We start from the raw sequence: 12,176 nt of genomic DNA, 5'->3' as shown, positions 1-12,176 counted from the left end.
GGACCACTGACCCGGCGCCCCCTCGCCCACGAGGCTCGCACGCGCGACCGTCTCACCCGGAGCGGAGGAGGGCTGGGGGAGCCAGCACAGATCCAATCGGAGTTTGGGTCTTTCGCTACTACACAGATTCCGAGGACCTTCTGGCCCGATTTCCCTCCACGTTTCTGGCACTCTCTCCCCCGCCTGGGGGAACAGAACTCACGTTCCGAGGAAAGTGCATGCAAAAGTTGGTTACATTTCAGACTCAGCCCGCAGAAGGGGCTCGGGACACCGATCCCGAGCGTAGGAGCCGCAGGGAAGTCCATCCTCCCCGCAGCCCACGCCCCTTTCCCCGGGCCGTGGTCCCCTTCCCCAGCCCGAGGCTTCAGGCACGCAGGGGCTTACCTGCTCCGGTGGCCCGCGGCCCGCCGCGCCTGCCGGCCGCCGCGACCCGAGCCGGCCGAGGGCCCCTCTGGATGTGCTGGGTCGCAGTAATCGCTGAAGTGTGCGAGCGTGAGTTCTGTGGTGCGACGTTTTTTAAAATGCAGCGTGGAGAACCAGACAAGGTTCGAAAGAAAAATTAAAATTTTGACACAGACTGAAAACGCCCCTGACTTGTGCAATCTTCCTGCCCCGTAGTTCCGCCAAAAACAAAAACAAAACCGTCCAAGTGCAAAGCTGGAACGGGCGCGCGGGCACCAAGTTTGCCAAACACTAGGGAGTTTTCCGCCTGCAGAAATGACCCACCAGAAGGGAGGCACCTCTCCCCGAGATTCCCCAATCGGCTTCGGGAGCCGGAGGCTCCTCCTCGGCCCTCGGCGGGAGAAAGCCCGCGGCAGGCTGCGGCCGCCCGCTCCCCTCCTCCGAGGAAAAGCGACTCCACAACTTTGTGCGCGAGCGGCTGGCGGCCCCGGCCCCTCCTCCTCCTCCTCCCCGCCGCCGGCCGGCCCCTTTGTTGGAGAGGAGCGCCGGGGGCGGAGGACGGAGGGTGGGGCGCCGGACCTGCCGGGGGCGCTCTGCTGCCCGCCTGGAACGCGCCCGCGCCGGCACCCCAGGTTCGCCTGCCCGCGGGGGAGGCGGCCCAGCAGGTCCCGGCCGCCTGCCGGAGCCGCTCCAGCGCCAGCGCCCCTCGGCTCTCCCGCCCCGCAACTTTGTTCGAGGAAGGCAGCCCTTCTCGGCTCCGGGTCCGGCCCCGGCCCGGCCCAGGCGGCCACCGCGGGCTGGACTCCGGGAACGTGGCGCCCCGGGTCACCTGACCGCGCGCCCCGTCAATCAGCGCCCGCCCTGCGCGTCCTCCCCGCCCGCAGCAGCGGGCCCGGCGCTCGGCTGGCCTGGGGCTGCGCGCCCGGCGCGGTTCCCGGAGCTGACCGTGCGTGCCGGGAGTCCGGAGCCGGAATGGGCACCTCGCGCAAACACAGTCCCCTTTATTCCCATTACCCGAAAATGTTAGTCACGCCCCCACCCTGGGCAACCCGGGCAGTTCAGGTGATTTTTCCTCCTTGAAGATAAATCTCCATTTGCCTCTCCATTCACCCCATCTGCGTTTGCTGATACTTTGGTCCTAGTTACAAGAATACGTTTATTTTAAATAGTCTTGATTAATGTCGTTTTTAATATTAGGATAAACCTGAAATTCCGTTTTATATTCGTTCATACCTACAGTGTTTGCGCTGACCTTATTTTTCCATTTTTCCAGCATAGACACACGAACATCTGTGTAAAGCCTGCCTCAAGGCTGAGGGGTTGGTCAAAAAATGTCTAGGAAGAAGTGAGTTTGTGCCACATGTGCATTTTTTGATTTACATATTTCATTCCCCCACGTGTTTCTGTGATACTTTTACATGATCATCTCGCTTGGGGAGGGGAAAGAAGAAACAGCAACCTAAATTTCTTAGTTGGTATAAACAATAAGGAAAGACTAATTGATAAGCGAGCTCTGGCTTACTGCTGGTTTAATATTTGAAATAACGAGTCAATGAAAATAAACCCCTAGGGGCCTTAAATGAATTTTTAAGAAGGAATTCACTAGCCTTTATTAGTTATAAAATGAAAGGCTCCCCTGTCCTAAATGCTATGGAGACGGTATGAGGTCCTGAAAGTCAGTGTTCTTAGAAAGTCTCTAATTTAGCTTCCTTCCTTTGAGGGAGTTTTCCTCATATTCCCAAATAAAATCCAGAGGATAAACCTAAAGTGGATATTTATTCATTCACTTTCATTCCTTTGTTCATTTAACAAATGCCAATTTAGGACTCGCCAGTCCCCTGGCACCGTGAATGATGCAAAGATAAATCTGATAGAGATCTTGCCTTAAAGAACTTCAAATTTAGTAAGTGACATAAGACATGTAAACTAGTAAAGATTGGCAAGATCAGTGAAAAGTGCCCCAAGAAAAGGACAGATCAAGTATAATAAGTCTGGCTGTATCAAGGGAGACTGAGACTTCTTTTAACTGATAATTCTACAGACCCTAAAGGCTGCTATCATTCATGGTATCCTGGTTGAGTTTATGGAAACTCAGATTTCCTCCTTTTAAGTAAAACCACATCTGTGTGTGAGAATTTCATTACCTAAAATTACGTGGGTAAGAAGCACTTTATAAATTGCAAAGTGCTACACAAATACTGTTTTACTCAAAACTTGTGAAAAAGTATTTTGGGAACCTGGAATTTCTGAGTTGTTAAGCCCTGAGGGGATGTTTAAATAAGCTTCCCCAAAGGCCGTAAGAAAAGGCTCTTAAGGGACAGCAGAAACCGTTTGTATGGGAGTGACCCACACCCCAGCCACAGTGGCTTATGATCCTGGGGACCTGTGCCCTGTTTTTAGCCCTTCTATCCTCATGCAGAAACTGATATTCTCATAGGCCCTGGGAGAGAGAGAACAACTTCCTGTTGATGGGGACTGAGAGGTCCCAAGCTAGACTTGCTCCCTGTTTCCACTGTAAGTGGGGAAACCACATTTGTGGGAGATTTTGACCCCAGAAGGCTACACTTCCATAAAGCAGACAGTGTGATCTCCCCTGGAAACCTGAGAATTGAGTTTAGGGAAAAGTGGAGACAGACTACCAGGAGATGGGTAGCAGGTACTACATCTGTGACCCACAGTCCAGCCGCAGACCATGCAGCAGTGACATCAGCCTGTAATGATGGTATTCAGTGGGGTTTTGTCTCCCCATCCCAGAGACCAATGTAAAGCATTCAGAGAAAGTGATTAGAATATGGCCCTGGGTCTACCATGAACTCAAACTCTGAATTCCCCCACAGTCACCATAGAACAGTGAAAATTCAGAAAAACTGAACTGATGACACAGAGATAAAGCCCTTAATATATGGGAGAAAATATGAATGGTGCATATATAGATTCATACATAAAGATATATACATGTGTGTGTGTACATATATATATATATAATGTAGAGAAAACTATCTTACTAAAGTTTGTGCAAGAATATATCAATGCAGTTTCTTTTCAAACAATAGAAGCATGAGGAAGTACACAATGTATAAAAAGTAAGTCACTCCTAGCCCAGATATAAACCCAAGCATATATGGTCAATTAATATACAATAAAGGAGCCATGAATTTACAATGGAGAAATGACAGCCTCTTCAACAGCTGGTGTTGGCAAAACTGGACAGCTACATGTAAGAGAATGAAACTAGATTATTGCCTAACCCCATACACAAAAGTAAACTCAAAATGGATCAAAGACCTGAACGTAAGTCATGAAACCATAAAACTCTTAAAAATATATATAGGCAAAAATCTCCTGGACATAAACATGAGCAACTTCTTAATGAACACATCTCTCCGGGCAAGGGAAACAAAAACAAAAATGAACAAGTGGGACTATATCAAACTAAAAAGCTTCTGTACAGCAAAAGACACCATCAATAGAACAAAAAGACATCCTATAGTATGGGAGAATATATTTATAAATGACATATCTGATAAGGGGTTGACATCCAAATTATATAAAGAGCTCACCACTTCAACAAACAAAAAGCAAATAAGCCCATTAAAAAATTGGCAGAGGAGCTGAAAAGACACTTCTCCAAAGAAGAAATTTAGATGGCCAAGAGGCACATGAAAAGGTGTTCCACATTGCTAATCATCAGAGAAATGCAAATGAAAACCACAATGAGATATTACCTCACACCAGTTAGGATGGCCAACATGCAAAAGGCAAACAACAATAAATGTTGACAAGGATGTGGAGAAAGGGGAACCCTCCTACACTGCTGGTGGGAATGTAAACTAGTTCAACCATTGTGGAAAGCAGTATAGAGGATCCTCGAAAAACTAAAAATAGAAATAGCATTTGACCCAGAAATTCCACTCCTAGGAATTTACCCTAAGAATGCAGGAGCCCAGTTTGAAAAAGACATATGCACCCCTATGTTTATCACAGCACTATTTACAATAGCCAAGAAATGGAAGCAACCTAAGTGTCCATCAGTTGATGAATGGATAAAGAACATGTGGTACATATACACAATGGAATATTATTCAGCCATAAGAAGAAAACAAATCCTACCATTTGCAACAACATGGATGGAGCTAGAGGGTATTATGCTCAGTGAATTAAGCCAGTTGGAGATAGACAAGTATCAAATGATTTCTCTCATCTGTGGAGTATAAGAACAAAGGAAAAACTGAAGGAACAAAACAGCAGCAGACTCACAGAACCCAAGAATGGACTAACAGTTACCAAAGGGAAAGGAACTGGGGAGGATGGGTGGGAAGGGATGGATAAGGGGGAAAACAAGATTTATGATTAGCACACATAATGTAGTGGGGGTGGGGGGGCATGGGAAAGGTAGTATTTACAGAGAAGACAAGTAATGATTCTATAGCATCTTACTATGCTGATGGACAGTGACTGTAATGGGGTATGTGGGGGGGGGACTTGATAATAGGGGGAGTCTAGTAACCATAATGTTGTTCAAGTAAATGTACATTAACGATACCAAAACAAAAATAAAAATAAAAGTATATATTAAAAAAAAAAAAGTAGGGCACTCCTTCAGCTTCTCCCTTGATGTTGACTATGAATAAAGGCCCCCACGGAAGCGTTTAAAAGAGTAACAAAGGTTGGGGAATTTACCTTTTCTTATCTTACTGTGCAAGTTGATATATAAAAGAATGATAGAACAAAAAAGAAGGCAAATTAAGGGAAGCCCCAAAATGAAAGAAGAGCGAGGAGATCGTGGAGGGTAAACCCAGACCAGCTCCTTCAGTGTGCCTGCCCACCGAGACCCAGAAAACCTTCTTGACTAAAACAGTGCCTTTTTTACTTTTACCTGATTTCATTTATTTAGCATAATTTTGGAATGTGGAAGAGATTTTTACAGAGTCCTTCAACCGTCTAATTTTGTGGCTAAAGAAACAAATGAAAGGTGCAAAACTGGCTAGTGAGTAAAATAAAACAATCTATTGGGGGGGAAATGTCCAAATCACTAAGAAGTGAAAAGAGAGCATTCCTTTGTTATATAAATTCATTGCTAACCTGAAGAAAAGAAAAGGAAGGAGATAGAAGATAGGGTAACTGAAAGAGAGCAAGGCTGGGTTTAAATGTCCTAAGTACTAATTATTATATTGGGAGTTATTAGCTGTATGAGCTTGAGGAACTTAACCTTTAGCTTCCCATTTGTGAAATAGAAACAAAGACCTTCCTCAAATGTCATTGTTGAGCATCAAATGACCTACTTATAAAGCATTTATCACAGTGTCTGGTACTCTTTTACTTTATTGGTTTCCTCCCTCTTTCTCTTAAGAGGATTTGCTGCAATTTTGTTGTCATCTTCGTTCATTATTTTATTGAAAACATTCCTGGTGCTCCTAAGGGGCTGGGTCTGCAAAATGCACAGAAGCCCCAGTGACTGTGTGAAAGCTCCTGTTTGGTGAGAGAGACAACACATAAATAGACAATTACAAGTTAATATGGGTACAGCAGTACAGCAAAGATGTAACGTGAGCCAGGAGAGGGACACGTAACCCGATAGGAGGAGGACAGGGACATTGAGATATGAAGAAGTGACACCCGAGTTGAGCCTTAATGGATGAATAGCATCATAAGGACATCTATTGTCTTACCTCTGCCCAGCATCTCTGCTTCTTTTTTTGAAGGAGCATTACCCCTTCCTTTCGGTAATTACTCCTCTCCTGCTCCAGTCGAATTGTGTGGGGTTGTCAATCACTTCTCCACCTAGCCTTGGGGGTGGGCTCATGTCTAAGAAAGAGCCAATCACAGGCCTCAACCACAGCGATTAATCAAAGAAGGACAACGGAAGATCCAGGCCAGGCTTATCTTGAATATGTTTCATAGTAACACTGGAAGGGAAAATTCTTTTTTTCTCTTTGGAATTAGTAAACTGAACTAGCAAAATTGAGACTACCCCACAATCCTCCCACAGCCCTCTCTTGCACCTCCTACTACTAGCTAGAGTTCTAGATCTACAAAAGGAGAAAATGAAGCCATCACACAAGAAGCTGAAAAAATATGGAGAAACAAGCTTGTAGATGCCAGAGTCCCAGGTTTCCATGCACAAAGGCAGTGCCCTCTTTATCACTCTGTGTTTTCTGAATGAAAAAAGAAGATGGGAAATAGTCTCTAAAGAGACTGCTGCCCAGATGCAGTCTCAATAGGTCAAGGTTGCATGTTTGCTAAATGATGCCCATATGATAACAAACCTTGCTATCTGAAAAAGGGATTCTGTTTCAGAGAGATGGACACATTTATTTCTCACACAATACATGGTAGCATATGGACAGTGGAATTAGAAGAACTCATGACATAGCAATAAGCACCATATTTATATTTAGGGTAGCAATTTAGTTCTATTAAAAAAAACACCTGTCACATTAACTTTATATTGTTAATTGTAATTAAATATGTGATTTTCTCTGATTTAATATGTGCATTATATAAATGTACAAGAGCTGAATTGTCTATACTTACATTTGTACACGTTTAAGTAATATTATGATTAAAATAATGTAATTCAGTGCCAGAAGATTTTATTTATAATGTAATTCAGTGCCAGAAGTCTTCAGATTTTGTTTTTCCTTGAATAGAGTTAGAATATTTCTCATGTTTGCAAAACATTGAGCTAACACAATAGCCATGTTAAGAAGGTCCATATATTAGTAAAATATTATCAGAAACATCAAAAGCCCCGTAAATCACTGTGTTTGTATAAAAGCCAAATACTTCACACTTAGTCTGAAGTTGTAGTGACTAGAGGTAAAGATGGAGATTGCAAACGCCACCTACTCATGATTCTTCCAAAATCTCACTGAAACTACACCAAAGAGACATTTTAAGGCATAAGATCGTGAGGTGGTGAGGACAATGACAGCAACACTTTTGAAGCAGGTAAGCAGATGGTCAAGTGGAAATTGCCTTTGCAGGCTTGAAAAAGCCTAACTCTAAGTCAGCAGCTGGGGCAGCTGAGAATAAGTCTAATTTTCACTGAAGTCTCAGCCCCAAGCCCAAAATTCTAAAGCACCAGATTCCCTGGAAGAGGAGGGTTAGGGGAGGTGGTAAAAAGGACTGCTTGTAGAAGTAATTACACCCCTCAATTCCTTGGCCCTCCCAGCACAGCTAGGCAACTGCCTCTCCCTAACCCAGCAGATCATAAATGTGTTATCTGGATCTGGGCAACCAGGAAACCAAGCCAAGGGTGGGAGAACTATATGCCAAACAAGAGGGACTGAGCATGTATATTTGAAGCTGACATCCCCAGCCTCCTCTCCCAATACAACTCCCAGATTACAGGAGGCCAGGTCTTCATCCTCCACATGGGACACTGGAAGCATGAATATAAGGAACCAGAAAAACCCAAAAGGAAACACTCAAAGATAGACAAAAGAGGTTTCATGACAAACAGCTGACCACCATGACCTGCATCACAGAAAAAATGAAAATCACCCATGCACTGAGAGTTTCACTTAGTTTTTATTTGAACACCCTTAATCATGCATGAACAATTAACAATTATGAGACATCAGAGGATAACCCATCACATGAATGTTGGAATAAATTATATAAGTGGAAGAAGGCAACTCAAAAGAAATGACTAGGCTGGTAGGGAAAAAAAAGTGTTGTAACTAGTTTACTATCTATAGAAGATAACAGAAGGCTTTGAATTAGTTAAACCAGGAATAGGAAAGCTCCAAGAAATAAAGTTACATAGAACACACATACAAAAAAATTAAACATCATTGAAGAAATGAAAATACAATAGCTAGATTGGAAATAATGTAGAAGACATGGTGCAGAAAGAAAACAAAAAGGAAAAACCATGAATAATGGAGGGAAAGCACAAGCAAATTAAAAGATCTTCAAAGACAGACTAGAGAAAACTTATTTCATCAGTGAAATAATTTAAGACTCCTGAAAAATGCAGAATATAAGTTTCCACTATAAAAGGACTTAATGAGGTCCAGGAATGAACTTAAACCCACACTGAGACACATCATAGAGATATTTCAGAACACAGGGGACAAGAAGATACTGTAAGTTTCCAGAGAGGTGGGAGAAAATAGATCACATACAAAGTAGCAGGAATCAAAATAACTCTGAATTTCTCAACAGCAACACAGGGAGTTAGAAAAAAATTGAACAATGCATTCAAAATTCTGAAAGGGAATGATTTTTCACCAGTATTAAATATCTAGTCAACTTTTCAACTAGCTATGAGGGTTAAAGATCTTTCTGTGAAAAATTTTACTCCTGCTATTCCATACACACAGACACCTATTCTCAGAGAACTACTGAAGGATATGTACAACCAAAACAATGGAGTAAATCAAGAAAAAGGAAGACTTGATTGACAGGATAAGAGGCCCAACACAGAAGAAATGCAAAGAAATTATTGTATTTATCCAGGTTGATGCACCAAGCATGGGGACAACCCATCTGGGCTCATACAGAAGAGACTTAAGAACATGAAACTGATATAATAACCAACACAAATAATATATCAAGAAGATGTTTAAATATCTAGTACACATATAGAAGATGAGTATATACACAGAAAACTGGACAAATGAGGAAACAAGACACCTCTTAACTGAAGAAAATGCAATAAAGGAAAAGTAATCATAGCTTATGATATGACAACACTGAATAGCCTACAGATTCATAATAATGTTAACCTAGAACATTGAATCAATCAAATTATGATGAATCTTGATCAAGAGGATAAACAGCTGAGAAATTTGGTTTGGTAAGAGTGGAGGAGACAAGATATCTAAATCCTTATCATCATGATAGGAAGTTAGTAGATAATACTAACCCTGGGGAAAAAAAACAAGAAATAACATTACAGGCTTGTTACCTAGGATATGGAGGTAGTAACAGAAAAATTAACTTTAAAAGTCCCAAGTAGATGCCTCTGGGAAAGGGAATATGAAAGAAAGGGGTTCTGAAGGAAAGGGTATATGGAGAAAAGGGATAGGTGACTGACATTTGTCTTTGAAAACTTTGTAGAATGGGCTGATTCTTAAAAGTATATTTCCAGGCTCACAGAATTCATAAATTCATGCAGAATAATACAAAAAGCAATGGTTTATGTTTAGAACCAGAGACCCAGATCTAAGTACAGGAGGCAGGGCACATGACGGCTTTCATAGGCCCTGGGCACTTTGATTTTGTGGGCCACTTCCCCCATAATATCAACATTTTAAGTTATTTTATAGATAATTTTAAGCACTTCAACTTTTTTTTCTTTTTAGGCAAAATTTAATAAAAATTTCATGGGCTTTTTAAAAATATCAAGGGCCCTAAGCACTGTGCTCATGAATAAATCTACCCTATAGGAGAAAGGAGGAAAATAGAGATTCCTGTTTATTCTATAGTTAACAAAGCTTCCTTTGCTGAGAACCAGAATTTCTAGGTCAGAATGATGGCAAATCAAATGACTTTATAAACAAAAAGCTTTGTTTGCTTTGCCCCCAACACTGTTAATACAAAACCATTTTACACAGTATTTTCTCTTGATTTTTCCAAATTTATTTCATAGCAATAACATCATGTTGGAATGCTTGACCCAGCAATTTCATATAAACCAGTATTAAAGTTGTTGGATGTATTTTCAATTTACCATAGGATTATTCTCAACTGAATACAATATTAAAAAGCTTTTATGTCTCCAATTCTTTCTCCATTATTACAAGTGAACCTGACATTTCCCTTTGAAGTATAACCCTCATACTTTTGTATGAAGATTATGTCACACATTGTGATCAACTCAATCATTCCCATTTCATTTGGTTAAGTTGAGGTATTCAACACTGTGTTCCCAAAGGTGAAGGTGAAAACTGAAAGAATTTTTTATTTTTTAATAATAATACCTTGTAGTTATGTTACTCTATATATTTCTCTAATAATATAATTATATTATTAATATAATATAATATAATATAATATAATATAATATAATATAATATAATATAATATAATATAATATAATATAATATAATATAATATAATATAATATAATATAATATAATATAATATAATATAATATAATATAATATAATATAATATATAAATATAATAATAATGATGTACTCTAAGTCTGTTCTCTTTTCTACTTTGGCTGTCTTTCTATCATTTCCATGTCAGCATATCTAAAACTGAACTTCCCCTTAATAATATTGTCTCCCTTTCTTGACTTACCCAGTCCTTCCAAGTGACACCACAATTCTGGTTACTCCAGCTTGAACCTAAGATTCCTGCCTCTCCTCCCCACTCTCAACATCTAATTGGTTAGTAAGATTTATTGAGCCTTCCTTTGCAATATTTCACATATCTCTGTCACCCATTCCAACCCCACCAGCCCTTCTTTTCTCTATACTTCAACTTTTGTAATTGCCTCCGAGTTGGCCTCACTCATCCAGCTCTCACTTCTTTCCATCCCACACTTTTCCATCACACCAACTTGTCCACAAGGCAATCACGTTCTTCAAGAGTCTTCAGCAGATTCCAATTGTCTACAGGGTAAAAGCAGCCACTTGCATCTCATTTTACTCCACCGCTCTTTTGCTACTTTCAGACTTTGTTACCCATGTTTTGTCAAAAAGTCTTTACAGCACACTCCCGTGCCTTTGGACGCTCTGTTATTTCTTCTGGAGTGTCCTCTCCTGACTTCTCCTCCAAGCCCATCTTCTCTTGGAAACTTTTCCTAAGTACTCATCCCATAATGATTGCATCCTTTGGATTCCTAACACTTATTGTCAGTACATTCATTTAAAATATACCATACACTGCCTTTTATGGTTAGTTACAGCCTCCTATTTACATATTTTTGTCACGTGAACACTTTATTAGCTCCTCTAAGGCCCAGAGTATATCTGGTCTTAATATGGTGTTGGTCACATACTGAGTGTACATCCAATAATTGATTGATAAAGGAAAAATATTTTTGGCTGATCTGTTTGATTTCCACGTAGATATATGGCATTATAAAAACATATATGTATGTGACTGTACTTAATACCACTGAACTGTGTACTTAAAAATGGTTAAGATGTAAATTTTATGTTACGTATATTTTGCTACAATTGAAATTATATATATATATATAGGCACCAAAGCCTGTGTTTTATATATCTTCATATTACATCTGAAAACTTCAATGTACTGTTTAGTTGTTTTATCAAATATGAATTTGTTGGAAGAAAGACTGGGTTCGAGTCCTAGTTCTAACAGAGACCATCTATGTGATGACCTGTGCCAAGGTGCTTAACATTTTGCACCTTCATTGTCTGGTCTGTAAAACGAGGGGGTAGATTCAGTAGATGCTCTCCAAAGGCCCAGATCTCTGAGTCTGTAGCTCTACGTGTCTCTGGAGAGCACACATCATCAGAACTATGAGAGAAAACTGTCTCTCTGGCCCCCTTCCCAGATTCACAAACCAGACCATACTAAGTGAGCATAACCTATTCCACTTCCCAGCCCTGCAGATTCTAAAAGCGGTTTGGGAAACTGATAGCAGCTGTGAGTTTGGAGCCCTGTGTGCCTGCCTTACCCCAGCTGTGCCTCTTTTTTGGGAATTCCAGCCAGGCTTGTACGTAGCCAGCATCCTGTCCTAGTAGCCTTCAGTGCACCCAGAGCCCCCAGGAAGGGATAAACCTCCCCCTGCGGTGGCCCCTTACTGGGCCTCTAGCTCCAGCTCTGCCTGCAGGGTGGGG

General features: G+C 41.3%; 1 protein-coding gene across 2 annotated transcripts in view; it reads right to left on the bottom strand.

Annotated features, from left to right (window-relative positions):
• UTRN (utrophin) overlaps positions 1–779 on the bottom strand; it is a 454,961-nt gene extending 454,182 nt beyond the window's left edge. Inside the window, exon 1 of one of the 2 annotated variants that reach the window (XM_037022103.2) lies at positions 385–779. The gene's annotated coding sequence lies outside the window, so the exon portion shown is untranslated. Of the gene's footprint in view, positions 1–56; positions 308–384 lie in introns of those variants that run through there. The other variant, XM_073219702.1, reaches the window with a different exon arrangement.
• Positions 780–12,176: the final 11,397 nt, after the last annotated feature.

This window comes from Manis javanica, chromosome 13, assembly GCF_040802235.1.
Source record: "Manis javanica isolate MJ-LG chromosome 13, MJ_LKY, whole genome shotgun sequence".
Taxonomy (NCBI): domain Eukaryota; kingdom Metazoa; phylum Chordata; class Mammalia; order Pholidota; family Manidae; genus Manis; species Manis javanica.
Note: the sequence above shows the minus strand (reverse complement) of the source record. Positions and strands in the feature narration are given on the sequence as shown.